This window comes from Heteronotia binoei, chromosome 20 (genome assembly GCF_032191835.1).
Source record: "Heteronotia binoei isolate CCM8104 ecotype False Entrance Well chromosome 20, APGP_CSIRO_Hbin_v1, whole genome shotgun sequence".
Classification (NCBI taxonomy): domain Eukaryota; kingdom Metazoa; phylum Chordata; class Lepidosauria; order Squamata; family Gekkonidae; genus Heteronotia; species Heteronotia binoei.
In genome coordinates, this window is record NC_083242.1 from 23309903 (window position 1) to 23322304 (window position 12402).

At 47.3% G+C, this 12402-nt stretch overlaps 1 protein-coding gene across 3 annotated transcripts in view; it reads right to left on the reverse strand.

Moving 5' to 3' along the window:
• The window catches only part of DCUN1D3 (defective in cullin neddylation 1 domain containing 3), a 49026-nt gene that overhangs the window by 16960 nt on the left and 19664 nt on the right, over positions 1-12402 (reverse strand). For 2 of the 3 annotated variants that reach the window (XM_060260598.1, XM_060260599.1), the window contains exon 2: positions 4678-4759. The exons of the other annotated variant lie outside the window; for it this stretch is intronic. The gene's annotated coding sequence lies outside the window, so the exon portion shown is untranslated. The remainder of the gene's footprint in view (positions 1-4677; positions 4760-12402) is intronic. 3 annotated transcript variants of the gene reach the window in all.

The window sequence follows — 12402 nt, forward strand, 5'->3', positions numbered from 1 at the left end:
ACCCTCAAAGTCCAATAAGCAGAAAAAGCAACCCCAAAAGGGCATGCAGTCCGGAGATCTCAGAGCCACAGGGCTACTTGCTATAGCAGTCCAACCTACCTCATGGGGTTGTGGTTGAGGGACTGTACGCTGCCTTGAGTCTTGGGAGGAAGGGAGAAATATAAGATGATGATATTGGATTTATATCCCACCCTCCACTCAAAAGTCTCAGAGCGGCTCACAATCTCCTTTATCTTCCTCCCCCACAACAGACACTCTGTGAGGTGGGTGGGGCTGGAGAGGGCTCTCACAGCAGCTGCCCTTTCAAGGACAGAGTCTCAGAGCAGCCTACAATCTCCTTTCCCTTCCTCCCCCACAACAGACACCCTGTGAGGTGGGTGGGGCTGGAGAGGGCTCTCACAGCAGCTGCCCTTTCAAGGATAGAGTCTCAGAACGGCCTACAATCTCCTTTACCTTCCTCCCCCAAAACAGACACCCTGTGAGGTGGGTGGGGCTGGAGAGGGCTCTCCCAGCAGCTGCCCTTTCAAGGATAGAGTCTCAGAGCAGCCTACCATCTCCTTTCCCTTCCTCCCCCACAACAGACACCCTGTGAGGTGGGTGGGGCTGGAGAGGGCTCTCACAGCAGCTGCCCTTTCAGGGACAGTCTCAGAGCGGCCTACAATCTCCTTTCCCTTCCTCCCCCGCCACAGAGACCCTGTGAGGTGGGAGGGGCTGGAGAGGGCTCTCACAGCAGCTGCCCTTTCAAGGACAGAGTCTCAGAGCGGCCTACAATCTCCTTTACCTTCCTCCCCCACAACAGACACCCTGTGACGTGGGTGGGGCTGAGAGGGCTCTCACAGCAGCTGCCCTTTCAAGGACAACCTCGGCCAGACCAATGACTAACGCAAGGCCATTCCAGCAGGTTCAAGTTGAGAAGTGGGGAATCAAACCCGGTTCTCCCAGGTAAGAGTCTGCACACTTAACCACTATACCAAACTGGCTTTCAGTTTGGGGAACGTAGAAAATCTTGAAGACAGGCGAGCATCCTGCTTGATCAGACTAGTGATGTGTCTAGCTCAAAATCTTGTCTCACACGGTGCTCAACCAGTTGCCCAGGGAGTGCCAAGAAACAGGTTAAAGAGGCCAAAGGGCCTTCTCTTGAAATTGGTACCTAGCACTGGTATTTAGAGGTCTGCTGCCTCCAGGTGTGGAGTCTCCATGGCTATTTATTTATTTTATTTATTTTATTTTGTAAGATTTATACCTTACCTTTCTGCCCTCATGAGGGCCACCAAAGTGGCCAACAAATTAAAATACATAATAGCATTACATTTTAAAACCACTGAAGCCAACATAAACACATAATTGCAACAATTAAAGCCAGAATCAAAATACATACAAGAAGAAAAACAACAATTAAAACACTGGCCAGGGAGAGCGAATTACTGATGGAATGTCAAATGAAAACCAAATAAAAGTCTTCACCCGTTGTTGAAAGATGGGGACAGACAGGTCTCTTTGGGGAAAGAGTTCCAGTGCTTTGGTGCCATGACTGAGAAGGCTCTCCTCCAGGTGGCCACCCACCTGATCTCACAAGGCAGAGCACCCGAAGCAGGCCTCCAAAGATAATCATGGTAGTCAGGTAAGTGCAAAAGGAAGTAGGCAGACTTTCAGGCATGTTGCTCCCAAACCATATATAGCTTTACAAGTCAGCACCATTAATTGCATCCAGAAATAGACTGGGTGCCAGTGTAGATGGCTGAAGACTGTAGGAATATGGTCCCTATGACCCACTCCTCTCCAGTCAACATCCTAGCTGTGGCATTCTGTACTAACTCAAGTTTCTGAACACCTCTCAAGGGCAGCCCTATGTAGAGCACATTGCAATAATCTAATCTAGATGTAACCAGGGAATGCACCACAGTAGTCAGATCTTTTCTGCCCAGGAAAGGCCTCAGCTAGCTAACCTGTTGAAGCTGGTAAAAGGCACTCTGGGCCACAGCTACCACCTGCTTACTCAGCAGTCGGCTTGGGCCCAAGAGCACCCCCAGGCCATGGACCAGTTCCTTAAAGAGGAGTGCAAACCCATCCAGAATGGGTAAACCCTTAAATGTCTGGTCAGACCTTCCACGCACTAGCAGCATGGCCATCTCAGCAGGATTAAGCTTCAGTTTATTAGCCCGCATCCACTCCAAAGCTGCCTAAAGGTACTGGGATTTCCACAGCTTTCCTGGGATCGGCCGGAAGTATGAGATAGAGCTGAGTGTTATCCAGGTATTGCTGGCAACTCAGTCCTAATCTCCAGATGACCTCATCCTGCAGTTTCATTAGATGTACAAGATCAGAGGAGACAAGATGAAATCTTGTGAAATCCCATGGGCCAAAGGCCAAGGGCTGAACAACATTTCCCAAGTACCACCTTCTGACATCTACCCTCCAGGAAGGACAAGAACCACCGCAAAATAGTGCCTCCCAATCCTAGCCAGGAAAGATGGTCAGAAGGATACCATTATCAGTGGCACTGAAGCCACTGACAGGTCCAGGAGAATCAAGTGAGTCACATGCCTTCTCCTCCCAATACATCATGAAAGCCTGAAGTTGTCCAGCCACCACACATTCATTCACCTAATGGACTTCTCCTGTTGAATGCCTTTTCAGAGGTTGCTGTGCACATGGCCATCACTTTATACCCTGCCAGTGAATTCCACCTTTTAGTTACTGAGTAAAGAATTTCTCCCTTTTGTCCATCAGCTGCTAAAGCGCCGCCTCGCTGACATAGGGGTTGGGGGGTTGGCCTTGCAATGGCTTTCCTCCTTCCTCTCCGGTCGGGGACAAAGGGTGGCTATTGGGGGTGAGCGATCCCAGAGGCACACACTTGATTGTGGAGTGCCTCAGGGAGCAGTTCTCTCCCCAATGCTGTTTAACATTTATATGCGCCCCCTTGCCCAGATTGTCCGGAGGTTTGGGCTGGGCTGCCATCAATATGTAGATGACACCCAGCTCTATCTACTAATGGACGGCCAGCCCGGCTCCGCCCCGGGGAACCTAGATCGGGCCTTGCAGGCTGTAGTGACATGGCTCAGATTGAGTGGGCTGAAGCTGAATCCAGCGAAGACAGAGGTCCTTTGTGTGAGTCGCGGCACCCTAGGAGGGGAAATAGCTCTCCCAACCTTCAAAGGCGCACCATTGAAATCAGCGCGCCAGGTAAAGAGTTTGGGTGTTTTACTGGAGCCTTCATTATCAATGGAGGCCCAGATAGCAGCCACTGCCAAGTCAGCATTCTTCCACCTGAAGCGGACAAGGCAGTTGGCCCCCTTCCTGGAGCGTCGCGACCTCGCAACAGTGATCCATGCAACGGTCACCTCAAGATTGGACTACTGTAATGCCCTCTACTTGGGGCCACCTCTGTGCCGGACCCGGAAGCTGCAGCTGGTGCAGAACGCGTCAGCCAGGCTACTATTGGGGCTCTCGAAATGGGAGCACATACGGCCGGGGCTGCGCGGACTGCACTGGCTGCCAATTACCTACCGAGTCCAGTACAAAGTGTTGGTCATTACCTTTAAAGCCCTATATGGCCAAGGACCAGCCTACCTAAGGGACCGTCTCTCCCCATATGAACCCCAGAGGGCACTGAGATCAATGGGAAAAAATAAAATGACCATCCCTGGGCCGAGAGAGGTCAAACTCCAAAACACTAGAACATGGGCCTTTTCAGCCGCGGCTCCTGCACTGCGGAACCAGCTTCCGGAGGAAGTGCGGGCCCTGCGGAGCCTCGACCAGTTCCGCAGGGCCTGCAAGACCGTCCTTTTCAGACAAGCTTACACTGATATCGACTGCTGAGTTGCTAGGGATAAAGGAACCGCCATCTATAATACTATTATGGAACTATTTAAACTGGCAGAACCAGCGCCAGAATATTTCTATTGCTGCCAGACACATTTAACTTAATTGAATTAAAATACATAATTTAAGTTAACGGGTTTTTATGTTTAATTTTTAATTGTTAAATTTAAAGTTTACCTATTTATGTAAATGTATGAAATGTTAGCCGCCCTGAGCCGCCTAGGCGGGGAGGGCGGGATACAAATAAAATCTATTATTATTATTATTATTATTATTATTATTATTATTATTATTATTATTATTATTATTATTATTATCATCCTACATCTATTGCTCATCAACATGACTGGGCTTCCCTTCACTAGTTCTGTTATTGTGGGACTGGGAAATAGTTCTCTGTGTCCACTTGCACCACCTCATAATCATTTTATCATCCTGTATCTTCTTCTCCCCAACTTATTCCTCCCTTCTAAACTGACCGGCTCTTCACTGTAGGAAACTCCTTAAATCATCTTGGCTGACCCTCTCTTGCACCATCTCTGGCTCTGCACTCTTTTGTCCCAAATGGCAAGATCCTCCAATAAGTTCTGATCCACCCTCCATGGAATGGTTCTTCCAGAAAGTTCTGCCTCTCCTCCCAGTAGAAGGCAGATTACCTTTGAATTCTTGCCGACATGTTCCCCCTTCCGCATTCCCCAACTGGCCAAGGAAGATATTTTGAAACCATCAAAGCTGCCCCATCCAGTCTTGCCCAGTGAAAAGAAGGGCTACCCTGTGGGGACAGCGCAGCAGCTAAGGATCATCTGAGCAGTGCACATCATTCGGTCTATGGCAAGAAACAAAAAAGGAGCTTACATGGTATCCTCAAGGTTGCAGGAGGGCAATGTCCTGCTTACTTCCGCTCTGCTCCCAGACGTCCTGGCCTCTCCATGGAATGCTGTGGAAACAGAACAACTGCTTAGAAAACCTGGAAAGAGGAAGAGTGAGGGCTGCACATGTACAAAGCTCCAGCAGCTGTGGCGCAACAAGTTCAAGAAAAAAATGCCTGCCCTCATCAGAGAAGAGAGCTGCTACGGGGGTCCTTGTCAATCAGGAGTCAGACCACCAGTGACGTAACCAGAGGTATTAGCTCCTGCCAGTGATCTTGGGCCTCATCGCTACTTGGCAGGTCAGACTATGCATACAGAATTCATAACTGTGGTGGAATACTACCAACAAAAGAAATATTTTGAGTGTATGTGTCTGTAGAGCATAGACAGGAGAACACATGGACAGAAAGAAGCCAGCAGGGCTCCATGCAAAGCATAACATGAGGTGGGGTTATGGCTAAATGGCAGGTTGGTGCTGTTGCATGTTTTTTTGCTCAGGTTCAGCCCCTGGCATCTCCAGTTAAGGCAGAGGAGAAAGGCCCCCCAAAAGCAGTTGCCTGGCAGAGAGGGGCCAGAGCTGACCGTGACAGACCAATGGGCTGACTCAGTTCATGTGACGTTCACTAGTTTTTAGCAGCCCCCACCTAATTTATGGTTGGGTGGAGGGCAACTCAGCAAGGACTGAGAAGAGGAAGGAAGAAAAAGTATCATACATTGTACAGCAGCACCTTTAAGACCAACAAAGTTTTATTCAAGGTATAAGCTTTCGTGTGCACATGCAGAAGTATGTGTGCAGATGAAAGCTTATACCCAGAATTTTGTGGGTCTTAAAGGTGCCCCTGGATTCAAACTTTGTTCTGCCGCTTCAGACCAACATAGCTACCCATCTGAACCTAACACTGCACAAAGCGGCTGCACAGATTCATTGCCTTAAACCTATCAAATAAGAGTGCAGATCACTGTGGAAAAGAATCATGGGCCCCTCTACACAGCAGCCTTCTGTTGACTTTTGTCCTATTAAACATCATGAACTCCCCACATCCCTACAAATCCTGAGGACACAAATAAAACTTAAAGTAAAACATGCTTAAAACATTAGCACACTTGCAATACTTTGTTTAACAGCCTTGATAACTGACATCTCTTGCTCTGAATTATTGTATCAAAAACTGGAGACAATGCCTGTGCTGAAGCAATCTCGAATATGCTGTCCAGGTGTTGTTCAGGTGTGCATCTTTAAGTTGCAAATATACTCTTGATTAACATTCATTACAGATATCTCATGGTCAATGCTTTAAGCCTAAAACCCAGAGGAAAACATGAAATGGCTGGACATTGTGAGCTTACATAAGTTGCTTCATGTGCTGGTCAAGAACATGTGAAGGCACCATGACAGAGACTGAGGGCTATGTGTTTGTCTACAAAACTATAATCTTCCCCAGAAAAATAAGTACAACTGCAATGTGACAGTGCAAGAATAAAGAGACAGCCATGTAGAGTGATCAGTATCAGCCTACTATTTGGAAAGTCTAAGTTCAAAATATCCAATCAATCAAAGGAAATCAAAGCAAAATGTGAAAGAAAAATCAAAGGAAATATGCTGGGTGACAACTTGGCCTGCAAACACTCTCAGCCTAATTCTGGTGGCTGTTATTCCTTTTCTGCATTATGAAGGCATGAAGCCAGTTTGGTGTAGTGGTTAAGTGCGTGGACTCTTATCTGGGAGAACAGGGTTTGATTCCCCACTCCTTCACTTGTAGCTGCTGGAATGGACTTGGGTCAGTCATAGCTCTCATAGGAACTGTCCTTGAAAGCGTAGCTTCTGTGAAAGCTCTCTCAGTCCCACCCACCTCACAGGGTGTCTGTTGCGGGGGAAGATGATAAAGGAGATTGTAAGCCACTCTGAGTCTCTGATTCAGAGAGAAGGGCGGGGTATAAATCTGCAATTCTTCTTCTTCTGAATACAGTGAAAAGGGGGAGGCAAATCCAGTTGCACCCAGGAGAGCCCTGGCATAACAAGCCAACAAAACTCTCTCTCTCTCTCTCTCTCTCTGTAGCAAGGCAAAAAACTCATACCTTGAATAAAATGTTGGTCTCCAAAAGTGCTTTCTTTGTATCTTTTATATGATTGATGGAGGGAACTGGGCAAAGGAAACTCAACCTCTTTCTCTCCCGCTCTCCCCAGGGTATGAGGAGGGTTGAGAAGCCTCAGCCAACAGAAGGAAGAGGGGCTTGGCTCAGTAGCTCTGCAGTATGACTGAAAGCCTGGTAACCCAGGCTATCTTGATCACACAGCAGAGCTACAGAGTCAAGCTCCTCCATTGCTGAGATTCCTCCTCCCTTTGGGAAGAGGGAAAGAGCAAAAGGCTGTTTTGATCAGCTGCCTCATCACAGGGGGGAATTTTAAAAATGGAGACCAAAGGAAGCATGCAAGGGAGAAGGAAGCAGGTGATGACTAGTTGCTGGCAAGCCTAATTGGAGCCCTCTGGGAGCTGGATTAGGCCTGCAGGACAGATGTTTGACAACCCTGCGGTAGAGGATAGAGACGTGCTCGTAGCAGACATGTGCCATGGGCAAAAGGTCATGACCTGCCCAAGAAAGGAAGCAGTTGGGTCCCCAACTCACATAACAAAAGAAGCTGGGTGCATACAATCCAGGCCAAATTCTTATATTAATGCCCTTCAAAAAACACCAAGCAAAAGTCATGTTACCATGGACAGTCTCCATGGTAACCACCTCATGTTATTACTTTCACACACACCTTTTCTCAAATGAGCTCAGGGTTCCCCTCACCACCCTTTTATTCAAACCAATGCTGAAAGAGAAATGACTGGGCCAGCTGCATGGTCAGCAGAGCTTTGAATCCAGATCTCCTCAGCAGTTAGTGCTGGAGTAGGATGACACCATGCTAAGTCTCCTCATCTTGCTCCCATCTGCCAGCCAACACTTCCCATGAACTCCTGTTCTCAAGGCCTAACTCCACTGCTGGCCCCAAGGTGGTATTTTTCAGGGAAAGACCTTGATAATGCAGAACTGGTTTCATTTCACTTCACATGAGCAAAGTGACACTCAGAAGCTTCCAGGCATGGCCAGTGAGAGAGACTGCAGCCTCATCCTTAATTCAGGGATGTGGAAGGGATCCCAAGTTGAACCTCGTTTCTTTGCAGCTTCAGTCGAGTTAGTAAGGAAGAGCCAATGCAGATGCAAAACAAAGAATGTGATCTACTTCCCCCACCTCCATTGGCTTGAAAACGCACTGCATCGCATCAGGCGCCAGCCACTTGAACATCTGCAGCAACACCCAGCAATGAACTTCCCCTTCAATTTTGGATTCTATTGTGTTGCTAACTGTTCAGCCATTGGTAACCTTGATGGCATTTATCCATAAACAGCTGCAGACCAGGACAGGAGAAGAGAGAAGAAAGGGAGGGGATAGTCAGTGTTTCTAAAACTATTTTTAAAGCCTGACTAATTTTTGGAGAGGTGCAGCTAAATATAGCTCTAAAAGTCAGGCTATTGTTGGGTAGGTACATCTGCTGACTGTGGGGTGGGGGAGATTGAGAAGAAAGAGAAATGAGGCAGGCCCAGGCTGAGAAGATCCTGCTAGGGCTGAGCTGTCACGTGACTCCAATGACAACAGGCCATCGTCCCCTGGCCATCAGGACTGGTCAGCCTGGATATGTAGCCTGACACTGCACAGGCCATGCCCACAGCTCTGTTGACCTTTCCACACACGGGACTGATTGGCTCACCCAGAGCTGAACAGAGGCAGCTGGCATGCCAAGCATCTGACTACCTGTTTGCTGGCCAGGGGCCTTTATGGAACCACAATCACCATTGTGCCAGGTGGCAGCGCAACTTGCTAAGTTCACGATGGCGTCCTGCACAGGCACAAGCAGGGGAGAGGGCTGCTTGCACATTAACACTTTCAGTCAGCCCAGCAGTGCAGCAAAGCTATAAATGCAGACATCTCTGACAAGGCAGAACAGGCTTGTCGCTTTTGCAGCACAGTCATCTTTGAAAGCTGCATTTTATTTTGCAGTTGCTCTTTTTTAAAAAAGTAGAAAACCGTAGGGTCTTTCCTGATGTTCCCAGTTAAAAGACAAAAGGAACTGTTCAGTGACTCACTCACATTTATTTAAAAAACCAACAACAGTTAAGAAAGCACAATTCATTATCATTTTTTAAAGTTACATATCATCTAACAATTAATGTTCCTTAATTAGCATTAAGTATCCAAACCATGGTTCCCATAAATTGAATGCTTTCAATGTACTTGACTAATACTGGATGACCTGTTTTGGGGGGTTGACTTATTTGGAGGTGATATTGGCCAGCAAAATTCTGAACCCCCCATATAGAGGGATTCTGTGTGCCAGTGACAGAGATCAGTGGTGCCTGTACTATTACTTGGGTTCACACCAACTGCTAACTCTGGAGTCCACAACTCTCATGAGAGCTGCCTACATTTGAGGGGGGGGGGGGGAATGTCAACTTTCTTTCTCTCCCTCCCAGCCAAAGGAATGACGGAGGAGAGACAAAAAAGAATAGCACAATTTTTCTTGATCTTTTCCAACAAAACCTATACAAAACCTGCAGCAGCTACGAGGCAGCTTGGCTGGAGAAACTCATTTCCTTGAGAGACCAGATTTTGTCCAGTTGCCCTTTACACAAATGAGGAACTGCAAGCAGACTGAAGCACCTCTCTGGTGCAAATCAGCAGCACTATTGTTTTTCTTGAAAAACCAAAAAGCAGCAATCCAGACAGAAACCTTGGCAAGAGGCCTAGACAGAGCCACAAAGAGGGGGAAAGGATTCTTCATTAAAGGCTTCAGTTCAACAGACCACACCACCCATTGCCAGAAGAGGCAGGGGGCCACTCCTGAAGCTTGCCAGCAAAGAATTAGCATGGCCCCGACCAACACATGGCCAGGTTGCATGAGTTTTTGACACATGGTGCCTGCTCATCTGGATGGGGGAGGAGTTTCTGTCTCCTGTGATCTTTACAAACAGCCCATCAGAGCAAGTCTTGATCGAAAGAAGGATCTCAAATGCATGTATAGAAAAGGAACGTGTTTCAAAGGAAACATCCATCCTATTTGTGTCTCTTCGAGATGGAACAGAAGGCAGCTCAAACAAGCTCATTTTGGGTCCTACTAAAAAGCCAGGAACCAAGGCAGATCCAAGGAAAAGAAGTGGCATGCTTCAGAGTGTGCATGAGAGAAACCAGGAGGCTGGCAAAATGGAACAGAACAGTGCTACCTGCTTGGCAATGAAGTGAGCCATGTCCACCAACAGAAGGCAAAGCTGTCTCTTTTCAAGCCTAATTTCTCCTCATTCACAAAAAATGGGGGAGACCATAAAGAACTTTGATTTCCCCTTACACTTCAAGACCCTCTGGTTTTAAGACCTTTGTAAAAAATCAAGGCTTCTCAAAGGATCTTAAATGAGAAGTATCACCTCTGGGTTTTTTTTTTTTTAATTAAGATTTTAATTAAAAATTCAATATTTTACATATTACAAAAACAAGAAGAAGAAGAAGAAGATATTGGATTTATATCCCGCCCTCCACTCCGAAGAGTCTCAGAGCGGCTCACAATCTCCTTTACCTTCCTCCCCCACAACAGACACCCTGTGAGGTAGGTGAAGATATTGGATTTATATCCCGCCCTCCACTCCGAAGAGTCTCAGAGCGGCTCACAGTCTCCTTTACCTTCCTCCCCCACAACAGATACCCCCTGAGGTGGGTGGGGCTGGAGAGGGCTCTCACAGCAGCTGCCCTTTCAAGGACAACCTCTGCCAGGGCTATGGCTGACCCAAGGCCATTCCAGCAGGTGCAAGTGGAGGAGTGGGGAATCAAACCCGGTTCTCCCAGATAAGAGTCCACACACTTAACCACTACACCAAACTGGCTCCAAAAACAAGAAACTCAAAAAACATAAAATAACACAACAAATCAGATAGTCAAAAATAATACAGTGAACAGCAGAGAGCATGTCTCCCTGCTGCCCCCGGGATCACAGAATCATAGAGTTGGAAGGGACTTCCAGCGTCATCTAGTACAAACCCCCACACAATGCAGGAATTTCACAAATACCTCCTAGACACACATATATTCCCAGTGACCCCTGCATCATGTCCAGAAGATGGCAAAAACCTCCAGGATCCCTGGCCAAACCGGCCTGGAAAAAAATTTCTGACCCCAAAGTGGCAATCAACATTTCCTTGAGTGTAAGAAAAGGCCATGAGAACTAAGCACTGATGCGACCCTTTCTGCCCTCCTTCTCATGATCTGCCTAATTCATAGAATCAGCATTGCCATCTAGTTTCTGTTTAAAACCTCCAAGGAAGGAGAGCCCACCACCTCCGGAAAAAGCCTGTTTCACTGAGGAACCGCTCTGCCAGGAAGTTCTTCCTAATGTTGAGCCATAAACCCATTGGTTCTGGTCCAACAGAAAACAATTCTGCACCATCCTCTATATGACAGCCCTTCAAGTACCTCTCAGTCTTCCCCTCCAGGCTAAGCATACCCGGCTCCTTCAATCTTTCCTTGTAGGACTTGGTCTCTAGACCCCTCACCATCTTCGTTACAGATCCACCTAACAACAACAGGATCCAAACCACATTTTACTAACTTGTCAACAAGAATATGCAAAAACTTATCAAAAACCTTACTGAAATCAAGATAAACAATGTCTACAGCATTCCTCTGATCCAGTAAGGTTGTAACTTTCTCAGAGGACAGAGCTACCAGACTGGGTTGAAGTCTACTGTCTCCAAAGACAAACACCACACTTTTGAAAGACGCCCTTCTCAATGGGTCTGCACTCAAACATATACAGCCCCAAGGCTCCCTCCACCTGGCATTGGAGGGTCTCTGGCATGATAAGCTGGCCCCAAGTATGCTGCCACACAAGTCAGAAGTCACAACAACCTGAAAGAGCAATCAACAAACCCTATCTCCAACCCCCTGTCAGTCATGAGAGAATTCGCTGCCAGTCCAGGAGATGCCGGAGAGTTGCTGAACATTTATACTAGACATATCTAGAGCATGCAACAAGACCCTTCCACCTAGCTCCAGCCATGGCAATCCTATACACCATGATTAGGAAAGCCATCTTCCAGCCCCTGATCTCTACAATCCCAGTTCTGGGTGGTCTGGCAGCTCCAACGTTCACTCCAGCTGGCTCTCCTCAAAATCAGTACAGGGAGGAGACTCTGCCCTTGGACCAGGGAGACAGAGGTTTCACTCCTGTTCAAACCATGACATTCCCTGTGTGGTCTTGGGCAAGTCATTCTCTCTCTGCAGTGGTATACCTTTCCAGCCAGGGTTGTTATAAGAGGAAGAGAGAAGGAATCCCGCCTTTGTCTGCCACCCTCAGCTCTGTGGAGGAAAAGCAGGATACCAATGCAAAGAGTAGACAAAAGCTCAGAACCAAGACTCAAGCCACAATGTTAATTTCCATGCCTGTTATCCCATAGCTTCTATTAATACCTCCAACATTTATTTAGCATCAATCAAGTGGTAGGTTCTACATTGGAAGGGGATTAAGATTTCCATAAGCGACCCTGTCTAGACATCATGTTGGGGGGCGGGGGAGAGAATGGGATTAAAAACCAGAACTGCTCTTTTCTTGTATGGCATCTGAACAGAAGACACCGGCTTGGCTACATTTTTGTAAAAGAGCATGCCAAGCAGGGTGTGGGTGGA